The sequence below is a fragment of the Phascolarctos cinereus genome, unplaced genomic scaffold, assembly GCF_003287225.1.
Source record: "Phascolarctos cinereus isolate Bilbo 61053 unplaced genomic scaffold, phaCin_HiC Scaffold_7;HRSCAF=346, whole genome shotgun sequence".
Taxonomy (NCBI): Eukaryota; Metazoa; Chordata; class Mammalia; order Diprotodontia; family Phascolarctidae; genus Phascolarctos; species Phascolarctos cinereus.
The window spans coordinates 178,122,850-178,134,442 of NW_027556180.1; positions in this window are offsets into that span (position 1 = coordinate 178,122,850).

Sequence of the window (11,593 nt, forward strand, 5' to 3'; positions counted from 1 at the left end):
TACTTAGTAAACAGAACATATTTCCTCTCCCAGACCACCATGGTTTTTCTAGCAATATCATTTTTAACTCTTTAACTGTAAAATGTTTAAACTTTGCCTAACTGTTAACATTTTTCCCAGTTTAATTCAAGTCAAAACAATTCAAAATGATAAAATTCTATAAGTATTTATTAAGTACCTGCCATGTACTAGGTTTGAGGGATATAAAGATAGCTATACTACTAGCCTTGTTCTCAAGAAACTTAAATAGGAAGAAAATGACATCTACAAATCACTTCTATACTAGGGAGAGTGTGATGAGTACAAAGGAAAGACTAGGAAAAGTAGTATGAGAAATTTGAAGATAAGAGATATCATTTTTAGCTTCAGGGAACAATTTTTTAGATCAGGGAAGAATTCTTGGAAGAAGTAGCATCTGAATTGGGCCATTACAGAAGGGAGGAACATGAAGATGGGGAAAAGGAGAGTCTATCCTAGGCATGATGAATGGTGGGAGAAAAACTACAGAGATGAGAGATCAAGGCAATAATAGGGAATAGGGTATTTTCCTGTTTGGTTAAAGTATAGAATGTGTTAAAGAAATGTATAAGAAAAGACTGGATGGGACCGCAATGTAGAGGGCCTTAAGAGCCAGAATGGGAAGTCTGTACTATACTTTAGTGCACAGTGAAATCAAAGTGTCTAACAGCAAATTGGATGTGTGTAGTGAAGAAGAGGAAAGAATTAAATCAATCAGTTGCCCAATCAACCAATATTTATTAAGTACCTATTATGAACTGGATACTAGGAGTCCAAAGACAAAAATGAAAATAGTCTTTGTCCTCAAAGAACTTACATTCCAGATTTTGGAAAAATAGAGGTTCCATGAACAGAAATAGAAAAGTTACAGGAAGGGTCAGATTTAGGGCAGAAGTTAGTGAGTTCAATTTTAGGTATTTAGAGTTTGCCATGAAAGTAGAGCACTCAGTGGAGCTATCTAGCAGGCTGTCAAAATACACAGGAATTATGGGAAAAAGTTGAATGTGGAGATATAGATCTGAGGATCATAGAAGTATTAGAAAAGACCATAGACTGAATCTTATCCAATTTCACACCAAAAATCAAAATTCTCTTTATAACAATGCCCAACTATTTAGCAGCTCCTTAAATATTTCCTTTTATGGGGCACCAATTGTATTTTTTTTTCAGGTGGCTTTAATTGTTAGGAAATTCTTCCTCAGAGGGAGCTAAAATCTGCTTTCTTGTGACTTTCCCACATTAATCTTACCCTCTAGGATTACAGAGGAAAAGTTGAAGTTCTCTTACACACAGCACTTCTTAAACCGTGAAAAATTTGGCAATAGTAAAAGGTTTCTGAACATGTAACAACCAAAAATTAATTAAAAATCAAATGCGTAATGAATCCAAGGTGTTTCTGGAAGCACTTGCTTGTGTTCTATTACACAACTTCATTGCAGCCTTGGTTTTGAACATAAAGCATGCACACTTTGTACTGCCTGTAAGGCCATGCAGCACCAAAGACCTTGCCAAACGGGAAAAGGGATGAAGTGGAAAAAAGTTGAAGAAGCCATGGTAGAAGACAGTTATGAAATGACCTCTAAGCCTGATCTCTTCTCTAGGTTAAACATCCTTAGGTTCTTTAACCACTCCTCATGGTTTTTGAACCACTTAGCCTCCTGGATGCACTCTAGTTTTATTTTAAATTGTTGCATTTATATTTGTTAGGGATATTAGATTAAAATTTTCTCTATATTGTTTAGGTTTAGATAAAAAGACCATATATATTTTTTTTAACCACAAAATGAGTATTTAAAAGATCACTTATTTTTAACAACAACAACAACGATGATGATGTTGGATGACAATAATAACTAACATTTATATAGAGCCTATTATGTGCCAGGCACTGTGCTAAGTGCTTCATATATGTTATCTCATTTGATTCCAACAACAACGTTGGAAGGTAAATGCTATTATTATTTTCACTTTACAGATAAGGAAACTGAGGCAATCAGACATCAAGTGACTTGCCCAGGGTCACACAGTGTTTAAATGTCAGAGGCTGTATTTAAACTCAGATCTTTCTAACTTCAGACCCATTGCTCTATCCACTGTACCACCAATCTGAATATAAGGATATAATGTCAGGATTGTTTTATGAATGATTGATAAGAAATTGCTCAGAAATCCATGTGTCCGAGGATTTTACTGGGAGCCCCTGGTTTATATTCCCTGTCCTTGTACACAACTCCAGGTTCCAATTCATGCTAAAAGGTTCTGTAGAGATCATCTCTAATGAACTCCAGCAGATTATTCAGTTCTGACTCAGTCTGGAAAAAAGCACCATCTATAATTTTTTCTTGGATTTCTTGATCACCCTCTAGTCTGATGTCTTCCTTGATCTGTAGGAGTAGTTGTGCAAGAGAGTAGAGCTGAACATCTTCCTCTCACTGTACTAGCCTTGACTGGTATCTGTTATCATTGTTGATAGGCATGCCTCTTAAGTTTTTATGCAATCCATTGTTTAAAATATTGAACAGGACTATGTAAGGATAGAGCTTTTCATAAACACTAGAAACTTCCCTCTAGGGTGAGTTTAATCCACTGTAATTAAATGCTCTTTGGATATAGTCATTCAATCAGCTACAGATTCTGCAAACTATGCTATTATTCAGCTTAAATTTCTGCGTTTTGTTGAAAAGGATATTCTGATTGACATTAAATGTGTTGCCGAATTTCAGATGTCTATATATTCCTCTGATCTAATATTATTTTTATAACATTAAAAGAGAACTTAGGATAGTTTGTCATTGCTTATATTCATTTTTTAAAATTTTAAATATTTTATAAAATATTACCTATATTTCCCCCATTTACATTTCCAATGGGTTATCCTTCATAACAAAGAATTAAAAAAAAAGAAGAAAAAGAAAAAAAAATCAGCAAAACCAATTAACATGTGAAAAAAAGGTCTCTGACCTTATGTGCAGTGTTCCTTATTCATGGATCCCCAACTCTGCAAAGGAGTGCCTTTTCATATCTCTTCATAGTGGAAAAGCTTGCTCTTTATAATTTTGAAATACTCAGTTTTGATTATTTTGTTGATTTTTTTCTATTTAAATTACTGTAGTTATTGTGTACATAATTTTCTTCCCTACCCTTACTTTGCTTTGCATTGATTCTATATATTTATTGTGTTTATTGTTTCTAAGAGAACAGTACTATTCCATTACACCAATGCATTGCAGTTTGTTTAGCCATTACCTAATTAATACATATCTATTTTGTTTCTCCTTATTTTCTGTCCCAAAAAAGAGGTGCTGCTGTAAAAATTTTGATGAATATGAAGTCTTTCTTTTTGTTAATGACTTTCTGGCAGTGTGATTTCTGGGTCAAAGAATCCATTTTGGTCAATTTGCATAATCTATAATTGCTTTTCAAAATGGTTGTACCGATTCACAGCTCCACTAACAATGCATTGGAGCTTCCTGTCTTTCTACAACCCCTCCAAAATGAACTATTGCCATCTGTTATCCTATTTGCCAATCTGCAGGTGAAAAGCAAGTTATTCTGATTGGCATTTCTCTTATTAATGACTTAGAACATTATTTCACATGGTTATTGATAGTTTGCAATTATTTTGAGAACTGTTTGTTCATATTTTTTAACCACTTATCTTTTGGGGAATGGTTTTTGGCCATACATTTCTGTTAGATGTCTTTGTCTTGGATATTAAAACTTAATCAAAGATGTTTGATATGAAAGTTTCATCAGTTGATTGCTTCCCCTTAGTCTAAATGCATTAATTTTGTCTGTGCAAAAGGTTTTCAATATCAAGTAATCAAAATCATCTATTTTATCTTCTGTACTTTCTTTTATCATTCATTTATTTAATAGTTCATGCTGTAATGAGAGCTATTAAAGGTATATTATTTGAATCTCTTCTAATTTATTTACAGTATGATCTTTAACATTTGGTCAAATACTCATTTTGAATTTATTATGGAATATAGTATAAGATATTGATGTAAGCCTAATTTCTGTCAGATTATTTTCTAGTTTTCCCAGAAGTTCTTTATAATTAGGGAGTTTTTTTTCTTAGGTAGATGGTATAGCAAATACAGTGCTAGATCAGGATACAGGAAGAAGAGTTCAAGTTATGCCTCACACAGTTAGCAGCTTTGTACCCTTGGGCAGGTCATTTAATCTCTTTCAGCCTCACAGGGTTATTGTGAAGTTCTATAAAGTGTAAGGGTGTGTGTGTGTGTGTGTGTGTGTGTGTGTGTGTGTGTGTGTGTGTACATATATAGGATGTGCAAACCTTAAATTTCTATATAAATGCAGCTGTTATTTTTCAAAAGATTATTGAACACTGTTCTATTATTAATGATTCTTCCTAGTAGTCTATTTCATTGATTTTTTTCTATTTGTCAACTAGTGCAAATGGTAATAATTCCTGCTTTATGATATAGTTAACTCAAAACTCTAATTAATCTAATCACAAATTAGTTTATCTAATTACAAAAGGCTGAATTGTTTTTTGATTGTTTGGAAGAATCAAATACATATCTGGACCCATGGATGATTTAGCAATCCCACTCAAAATTGAGCATTCCAGTAGTGGCAGTGATTAGTGTGGTAGCTGAATTCATGGAGGAAAGGCTCCTGAGTAGGAATGGCCCTTAGAGAAAGAGGAGAGTTTTTCCCCCTTCCTGCCCCTTTGATTAGGTGATGACCTTATGAGCTTGAAAAAGTCAGAAAAGCTGTAGTTCTCATCAGTTTTAATAGTAGTGCCCAATGGAATTGTCAGCTGTGTCCCAAGAGCAAGCATGGCTTGTGGCTTCATGAGCCATGACATCAATGAGAACATTAGACACACCAAGGAAGGTCAGCTTCAGTGCTCTACAAGGGCACTGACCTTTAGAGCCTAGCTGAGAGCTACACCTAAGAGAAATTTCATGAGGATTCTACAAAGGAAGAAAAGGACTTCCAATAACCAGCAGCTATGAGTTTATCCTTTGGCCACAAATGCTTTCTAAGTTGGAGCTCACTCTCCCCAGAGATTCTATGTGTATAAGGAAAGACTGCGCCCCGGCCTTGGGGGATATTTCTGTAGCAATTGTGTTTACTTAACCTATTTAATAAATACCCTTCCTAAATGCTATATAACTCTGGCTGATAAGTGATGGGCAACATAGTAATAAGGGCTTATAAGTAACAGTACTAGAAACCCTTCAAGGTGACTCCTGGAACCATGAGGTGAGTACTAGTCAATTTCCCTCTGGGGATTCAATATGCCAGTACAAAAGACACTTGGAAAAAATGGTCTTAGAGGAGGTAGACTTTTAAAAGACACTTCCCCTCAAGTGTCTATTTGTCTGCCAACAAGCATTTACTGTGTTCTAGGCACTGCTGCAATCTAGGAAAATAAAGATAGGTAGCAATTGTCTCTGTAATTAAAAATCTTACATTCTAATGGGGGACATAATATGTAAATAACTATGTGTAACCAAAGTATATACAAAGTAGATGAAATATAATCTTGGAGGGGAAATCACTTGTAGTTGGGGAGACTGGAGAAAGGTTTTCTGACAAAAGATGGGGTGTGTCCTACAGAAGTGGAGGTGAGAAGGGATTACATTGCTGGGATGGAGGACAGCAGACACTGAAAAGGCAGATGGAGTGTACTGTTCTAGGCACAGCAGTGTACTGGTAATAGCATGATTATAGAAAGAGTGAAAGGGAGTAAAATGTGAGAAGCCTGGAGAAACAGGAAGGGGCCAGGCTATGAATAGGTTTCAAAACAAATTAGAAGATTTTATATTTGATCCTGGAGGTAAAAAAAAAGCTTGGCATTCTGGGCCATTGCCAGTTGTCTTGACCTTGTCTTGCCACTGGACTTCGATGACTCTAGGGGAGAGTGAGGCTGATGACTTTACTGAAGACTTCAGTCCAAGGCACAGCACCAGTCAAGACATGACCCTCGTGATGTCATTGGTCCTCTTTGAGAATGAAGACTGACCAACAGCGAAAGGAAGCTCATTGAATGGGTTGATGGGTGAAGTGGTCAGACGTGGCAGCTGAATGGAGGCTGATTAAAGTAGGCATAGAATTGAAGCAGGGAGACCAATTAGAAGGCCATGTAAGTAGTCTAAGTTGGGGTGTCCTTCAACAAGGGGATGGAGATGATGATGATAATGGCATCCAACACATCAGTCAACTGAAACTGACCTCTCCAAAATTACTATTGATCTCTTAATTGTCAAATTTAATTTTGGACAGATCAGTTTCAGCTGACTGACATGTTGGATGTCAGCATTGTCACCATCATCATCAGAGCAGATTGCAGAGGGTATAGCAGAGAATGAATAGGAAGGAATTGGAAACACTGAATGTAGATGGCTTTTGCAAGGAATTTAGTCACAAAAGAAAGGCAAAACATAGGATGATAGGTGATATTTTTTTCCTGAGAAATACGAGGTGTACAGATCACACAATGACAACCCCCCAAAACAGAATTAATTTTCAATTTAATCAGATCTGATCAAGTACATTACTGTTTTGTCTAGTGCGGCTCATGACTGAGTAAGGAAAGGCTATATTTTCAAGGATGAAATTTCTCTTTATAATACTCTCCCTATTTCACAATCTCCTCTTTTCTAACTCAGGATCCCAGTGACTTCGTGCTGTCTCAAACTGCCTGAGACCTCCCAGTACAAGGTTATATCTTCCACACACTTACAACTCCCCTCTCAAAACTCTTATTCTGTGTCTTATTACTAGTACTAGGTGACCATGACTGTTGATTTTGACCACCTTGAAGAAAACCACACTAGTTGAGGTACATTTCACAAAGCTATTTATTCATATGGGGACATTCACAGGCAAAAAAAAAAAATCTACTTTAGCCAAAGCATGCTGAGGCGGAACTTACCCTAATAATAATAACTCAGAGGCAGCCTGCTAGAGTGGAAAGAGAGGGAGTGTGGGAATAAGCATTTATTAAGCATTTTCTACATGTCAGGCATTATGTTAAGCACTGTACAGATATTATCTCAGTTGAATGTCGGCCTTGCTGTCAGGAAGTTCTGGTATATACTGGCTGTGTGATGCTAGACAAGTCATTTAATGTCTCGGTGCTTCTGGGCAATTCTCCTGGTTCAGCTCTACATTGGTAGAAATGTTTCCTCACCAGGAGTGCTCTATAATGATGAAATCATGAAATCCCCTAGTTATTATTAATGACAATAACAACAACAACAACAACAACTATCGTTTTTCAGTCACTTTAAGGCTTACCAAGCATTTTCTCCACAACAAACCTATTAAGTAGGTAGTTGGGGTATTATTATCCCTATTTCATAATACTGAGGATGAGAGATGATTTGCCTAGTGTCACGCAAATATTGAGTTGCAGGGTCAGAACTTGAACCCAGGTTTCCTGACTCCTTGATGAATGCCCTTTCCATTGCATAATACTCTCCCCAATATTTTTTGCCCAGAAATGGATCAATTGATCATAACATGTTAGTTTTATTTGAACTATATATTAGGAAGCCCACATAGAGTGTATAAGCATTTCAGTCACCTTGTGCTCATCACTGCTACAAAAATGAGACAGTGCCATGAGACTCAGGGTGACTTTTGTAAGAAATTTTACTTTTAATTCAAGGTTAAATATGTGGCAGTGGACCTGTCCTGTGTCTTTTGTTTTTGAAGCCTATTCAGGTAATAGTATCTCAAGGGCAAAGGAGGCATTATTTCTTGTTTTTTGTTTGTTTGTTTGTTTGTTTGGCACTGGGGGTTAAGTGACTTGCCCAGGGTCACACAGCTAGTATGTGTTATGTGTCTGAGGTCAGATCTGAACTCAGGTCCTCCTGAGCCTCAGCACCTCCAGGGCCGGTGCTCTATTCACTGCATCACCTAGCTGCCCCCAGAGGCATTATTTCTTGCATGTGCCTACTTGCTCACTAAAGAGTTCAGGCAATTTAGCCCTTTGGTTATTATAACATGGTTTATTCCCTCAAGATCCTGGTTGGCTTTGCACTATTAGGGAACCCTTGGGCCAGGACCCCTGTCCCCATTCCAGAAGGCAAATGGATGATGATGAAGAAATTGAACTGATAAACTGAGCCCCTCCGAATCAAGTGTTCTCTCCTCCATGCCTGGATAGAGCATGGCTTACTAGCTATGACATGTTACTTCCCCACTTCCCTCCAGACTAGGTCTGAGGAGGTGGCTCTTTTCTTACATACCTAGGAAGGAGGAAGATGACAATTTTCCTTAGAGGAACTAAAGCTGTAGAACCTTGCCTAAGTCTAAGGTGTTCTGCTTTGGGGAAGTTAACTGAATCACTTTGGGAAGATGGATTAAAAAAAAAAGTAGTGTTCTTTATCAAAGTGACTACAGCTAGATGTCCCAATGGATAGAGTGCTGGGCCAGGAGTCAGGAAGACTCCTATTCTGAGTTCAAATCTGGCTTCAGACACTTACTAGCTGTGAGACCCTGGGCAAGTCACTTAACCCTGTTTGCCTCAGTTTCCTCATATGTAAAACGAGCTGGAGAAGGAAACAGAAAACCACTCTCATATCTTTGCTGAGAAAGCCCCAAACAGGGTCACGAAGAGTTGGACACAATTGAAAATGACTGAACAATAACAACACCACTCTCTGTAGGATACAATGATGCTGTAAAATGAACTTCCTTGGGTTGTTCTCCTTGCCAGCTTTTTAAAGTGTTGACTCTGTGGATGCAAAGGCTAGCTTAATCACTAACTTAATTCACTTTAAGACTAGTTTAATTTATTTTAAAGGTGGCATTCTGGAGGCAACACTTTAACTCAATAGAATAATTGATTGGTGGGAATTTAAGGCAAAATGGGAAATAATGTGACATAATATTGTGGTATATGGAAGAACATTGGACTAAGAATTAAGAGAACAGGGTTCTAATTCTTGCTTCCCTGTTAAATTGTAATGAGAGTTTTAGACAAATTACTTTATCTCTTCATCTATAAATGAGGGTGACTACTACATTATAAAGTTAGGCTGGATAACCTCTAAGGCACCTTCTAGCCCTAGCAGCCTATGAAAAGGCACTAAAGGGATAAATTAATTACTATTAAAGTATTAATGACTGATGTTTACTGCCATAGGTAAGACAGGTGCATTTTAACAAGAACCTTCTGGAATCATGATTCCTTTACCCAAAAGAACAACTTTACTGCTGGGAATTTCAGGCTCCATGGGAAAATATTTGAAGGGACTTTGTTAGACTTTTATAAATCACAGTATTTAGTTATCTGTAGTGTCCAATATTAGTTGTGATACCTAGAAATATTTCCCCAGGAGTTGTGGGTCATGGAGTTGGAAGGAGAATGACTCTTTGAAATAAAAACATTTCTCAGTCCCTCAGACTATAGCTTATTAAATAAATAATATGCTAACTACAAAGGATAAGCCTGGTTTGTTGAGGGGCCGAACAACACCAGGCTGGAAAAACTGGGTTCCACATATTCACAATGTTTCTTGTACAATGTTGGGGTTTTTTGACATTCAGCATGCTCATTTGTATTTGAAGATGATTTGGGTCTTACTTAACAGAATTAAACAGAGGAGGAAAGCAGTGTGGATTGCCTTTGGAAAATTATAAGTTTTTTAAATGACTTCCAAAGCTATGTCTGAAACAATGGTCAGTTTAAAAAATACCAATATTCTAATAGTGTTTTCTGTGGCCATGAGCCCTGAATCATTTGTCTCTAAAGAATGGAAAATGAATGTCAATCCAGAGGGCAATGGGCAGGCATATGGTAGGCATAAGCTGACTGGAAAACTTTGTAAACAAGGAATCATGAAGATAAATCAGAATAAAAAATACCATTAAAGAAATGTATGATACAAAAAGAAGATGGAGTGGTCAGATCACAAGAGTAAGGGCTAAAGGATAGACAGCTTATGAGTCCTATTGGGACCTTCATAAAGTCAGTAGAAATTGGGGAAGGTCTCTCAGTTAAGGGAGGACCTGAGCAAGAGTTAAACAGGACAGTAGACATGTGCTCTACAACTACATCATTGGAAATATCCACACTGATCAAGATTACAGATCCATTTGAGTATCTGGATATTAACATGAGGGACAATATTAAATGGGTTATTATCCCAGTGACCAAAAAAACAGGGCATAACCTTCTAGGCCTATTCTAGGCCTATCCATTTTGAATCTAAATTAGCCTCTTCTCAAAGAAATCTGAGTCTGTTTGGTGTCAACCCAAAGTAAAAATCTCCAGAGGACGTCTCATATCCTTTCCTACCCAGCTAATGCTCAAGCAAAACAAAGCTGAGTGTGCAACCCAGTGAGATTAGAATAAAACCCAGAGTAAATAAGGATTTTGATACCTGCCCTTCCTGATTCATGTCTTGCATGTTTTAAATTTCTCTTGGCCCTATAAACACATTATAGCTAATTATGGCTGCAGCTCAAAAGCTTGGATGTTTAGTGCATAGGAGATTCCAAGGCATGAAAACCCAGCTAAATTTCTCCACATTGGAAAGGGCATATTCTGATTTGAGGGCCAAACAAACCCCAGGGACATAGTTAAGTAGCTGACAGCCAAATGCAGGGGTGGGGAAAGAGAAACATGAATCAATCATCAGCCATCAGCCATGAGAGATTTTGGTTTCCTTTTCTTTGGTCCACTTATTGTAACAGCTGGGAGGGTGAGCCCAGTTGACTTAATGATGCTCTGTAGTCCCCACACATTTTGTATAACTTGAACAGTACAGGGATAGGGGCCATGAAACAGGCCAGACAGATTCAAATAATAGAGGTACAGAATGTTAGTACTGGAAGGAAACTTGGACCAGCTGAGGGAGTCCAACTCACTCATAATTAGAGATTTGAACATTCCATCACACCATGGTCCACTGGGAAGAGAGAAACATGTTCTCCTCCTTTGTCTCTTCATGTGATGTTGGCATGTGAGTCATTGCTTCTTTCTGAAGAGGATATAATAGCTACCAAAAATAACATTTATATTCATTTTCCCAATGAGTTCAGAGAACTTTTAGTAAAGAATAATAAGTTTGATTCTTCCCCTCTTTGAACTCACAAGCATCATATCCTCCTATGATTGGAAAAGACAAGAATTTTCTTTCATCTCCTCCCATGTTATTATCCTTTTCTATTCCACAGTTATTGGGAGAGCAGTATCCTTATTACCACTTCCCAATGAGCCCAGAGCTTTTTTCTCTGGGGCATGGAGGAGCCAGCTGTGCAGGAAGGATACCGCAGTACTGCCAAGTCATTGCTTTGGAGGCAGTCTAAATAGCTATGGATGGCTCTGACCATAATTAGAACAATAGTTAATAATGATAATAATAGCTAGCATTTATATAGCGCTTACCATGTGCCAGGCACTGTGTTAAGTGCTTTACAAATATTATCTTATTTGATCCTCACAACAGCCCTGTTGGGTAGGTGCTATTATTGCCCTCATTTTACATTTGCAGAAGGCAGACAAAGGCTAATTGCGATACCCAGGTCACACAGCTAGCAAGTGTCTGAAGCCAGACTTGAACTCAGGTCTTCCCAACTC